Source organism: Pinus tabuliformis, chromosome 8 (assembly GCF_031772625.1).
Source record: "Pinus tabuliformis cultivar Carrire ecotype Pingquan chromosome 8, CPIR1, whole genome shotgun sequence".
NCBI classification, from domain to species: Eukaryota; Viridiplantae; Streptophyta; class Pinopsida; order Pinales; family Pinaceae; genus Pinus; species Pinus tabuliformis.
This window is the reverse complement of record NC_142294.1, coordinates 1,782,225,275-1,782,228,681: the sequence shown is the minus strand read 5'-3', so window position 1 is coordinate 1,782,228,681 and position 3,407 is coordinate 1,782,225,275. Positions and strand designations below refer to the sequence as shown.

The 3,407-nt window shown below is 37.8% G+C and overlaps 1 pseudogene; it reads left to right on the top strand.

Moving 5' to 3' along the window:
• Positions 1-374: 374 nt before the first annotated feature.
• On the top strand, positions 375-2,831 carry LOC149243326 (4-coumarate--CoA ligase 2 pseudogene; annotated as a pseudogene).
• Positions 2,832-3,407: the final 576 nt, after the last annotated feature.

Below are 3,407 nucleotides of genomic sequence, written 5' to 3'. Positions count from 1 at the left end.
AAGGGCCAAGAGCACAAAGTATACAGATTGGAGAAAGCTCTTTATGGGCTGAAGCAAGCACCAAGAGCATGGTATAGTAGGATAGATTCCTATCTACTGGAAAATGAATTTGCAAAGTGTGAGGGAGAACCCACCGTTTACATCAAAGAAAAGGATGGTAAATTTTAATTGTAGTGTTGTATGTTGATGATGTGATTTTTACAGGTAATGATGACTACCTCATTAAAAATTTCAAATCAGTCATGAAGGAAGAATTTGAAATGACTGACATGGGTTTGCTGAGATACTTCTTATGAATAGAAGTAGATCAAAATGAAAATGGGAATTTTATCTCACAGGCAAAATATGTAAATGAAGTGTTGGGCAGATTTAAAATGCAGGACAACAAGCCAGCAATCACTCCCACAGTAATGGGATTAAAACTCAGCAAAGAGGACAGCAGCAAGGATTTTGATCCTAGCGTGTACAAGAGCATAGTTGGCAACCTTATGTATTTAACTACAACTAGGTCGGATATAATGCACGCTGTTAGTTTGATTTCTAGATTCATGGAGAGGCCAAAAGAAGCACATTGGCAGGCAAAAAAAAGAATTCTGAGGTATGTCAAAGGTACAAAAAGATTTGGCATTTTGTATACTTTTTCAAAAAGTTTAGATTTAGCTGGCTACACCGATAGTGATTGGCCTGGAAGTGTAGATGATCGGAAAAGCACATCCGGTTATGTTTTTCACATGGGTTCAGGAGTAATTTCATGGGCTTCCAAGAAACAACCAATTGTGGCGTTGTCTACAGCAGAAGCAGAGTACGTGGCAGCTACAGCAGCAGTGTGTCAAGCGGTTTGGATGAAGAGATTGTTAAGAAGTCTATGCCAAGAGCAGACAACAGAAACGGTGATTTTTTGCGACAATAGTTTAACTATTGCATTGTCCAAGAATTATGTGTTTCACAAATGAATGAAACACATTGATACAAAGTTCCACTACATCAGAGAATTGGTGAACAATGGAGAAGTTGTTTTACAACATTGCAGCACTCAAGAACAAGTTGCAGACATTCTGACCAAGCCACTGGATTAGAAAATTTTTGAGTTTTTAAGGAAACGTCTGGGTATGATTGATAACCCAACAATTGAAATTAAAGGGGAGTGTTGAAATATAATATCAACTGCAGCAAAATTTTTTCTTTACCTTTGCGATGAGATGAGATCACAGATCACAAATCGCATGCATGCTTGGAGCCTCCGTCTGTTCACTTGATTTCTCCGATTGCGATGTTGCGATGCGATCCGATCGCATATCGTAGATCGCACCCAAATGTTAATGCTTCATTTTTTTCGTTCCGCCAAACGCGATTTTGCGATGCGATCAAATCGCAAATCACATATTTTAAAGGTTGAAGTACAGGCCTGCAGCAAATGAATTTGACGTGAAGTAAAAGTTTCATTTACCGCCAGTTTTGTCAGTAAAACAGTAAATGTAATTTACTGTGGGTTGGTAAGTTTTGGTAAAGATTTTAATTTTATTATTTTCTATCAGCAGGAGTATGGGCACAAGTAAAAGTTGGTAAAACCATTTAAATTTTATTGTTTTTAATTTTACGACAGCATGGCAAGTGAAAACGTGAAGTATTTTTCTTTTGGTTGTCATATATATATGCAATGTTTTTTCTTTGTTGGATAAGTAATTTAAAAGAGAGGCACAACAGTGCATATGTATAGTTTTGAATATGCAAAAAAAAGAACACGCAGCAGTGTGAGAAAAATCTATGTGTAATTTCCACACAGCAGTGTGTTGAACTCTCCAGCAGAGACATAAGTTTTTTTTTTATGCAATAGCGTGTGAATGTAATAAAAATTTTATGCACACCAGTGTAATCTTTGTGCAAGCTGAGACAGAGAAATTTTCTGGTGAGAGAGATTTTTTTTTGTATGGAACTGGAAGTTCTTGGTGAATCCCTCTGTTAAGAGGAATAATCTTTTGTAACAACAATCTTTTAATGAATACAAGTTTTATGTGTGTGTGTGGGTAAAGCTCTGTGTTTTGGAAACCTTTTTTTGTTGTTCTGCTGTGTTAAGATCCTGTGTGTGGCAAAACAGAGCTTTGTTCTTTGTTCTATGATTTTGTTTTTTGGAATTTTAGTAGATAAATTCCCAACATATACTGCTCTACTCGCTCAGGGCCAGGTCTGTTATTCTTCTCATGCACAACTTCGACATCGGGAGCCTGCTAGATCTAGTGTAGAGGTTCAAGGTGACAGTGGCACCTGTCATGCCTCCCATAGTTCTCGCCTTTTCCAAGAACATGCTGGTGGAAGGATATGATGTGTCATCCGTTTGGATTGTGATGTCCAATGATGCGCCTCTCGGAAAGGAGATGGAGGATGCATTGAGGCTACAACTTCCCAACGCTAGTCTTGGTTAGGGATACAGTATGACAGAGGCAGGACCTATGTTATCAATGTGTCTGGCCTTCGTTAAGGAGCCCTTTCTGATGAAGTCCGGATCGTGTGGAATAGTTGTTTCGAATGCTGAGATGAAGATCGCTAACTCAGACATGGGTGCGTCTCTTCCATACAACCAATCAGGATAAATTTGCATCAGAGGGCCCTAAATTATGAAAGGGTATCTAAACGATGCTGAGTCTATAGCCAGAACTATCGATGAAGAGCTCAATCCAAGACACCAAACACCAGATTGCAATGTAGCTCTTCACAAATCGCATCAAGAACCACTACTCACAATGAGAGGGTTTCTTTGGAACGAGCACCCAACTAATCATATTGGTGAGCAAAGCACGCATTACTCAGATCTCATTGGCCATTATCGACCCTAGCACACCCAAAACCCCACACACAAAAAACACCAAGCTCTTTATTTTCCTCATCCCAGTAGGGGCCAAGCTTCCTCAACCCAGGACAGGCCAAGCCCAGGAGGAGCCAGGCCCTCAAGGGCTCTAATACCATGTTAAAATTCCATAAAGGAATCTATCTTTCATTAATCAGATATGCAATTACATATATACAAGAGTATTTTCTCAAGATAGGAAAACTATCTTGGACATACAATCTGTTGGTTGAGAGAATATCTCAACCACACACCAAATTAGGGTAACCACTCCTATAGAATAAGAACATACTCTTTACATAGAAATTCACAACTCAGACAAGTAGGAATTAATATTCCAAAATGGAGTAGAAAATTACAATCCAAAAACATAATTTCCATCGTCGAAAAGTAAGATCTTTATATTAGTGTTTATCAATTTCAAGGATAAAATATTAAAGTTACCAAATTCTCAATTCCATTTAAGGAGAAATTTATAGTCAAGAATGGTATCTTCCATCAAACTAAATTTTCTATCTTGTATTTTAAAAAAACATAAAATGTAATAAAATGTGAATATATAGTG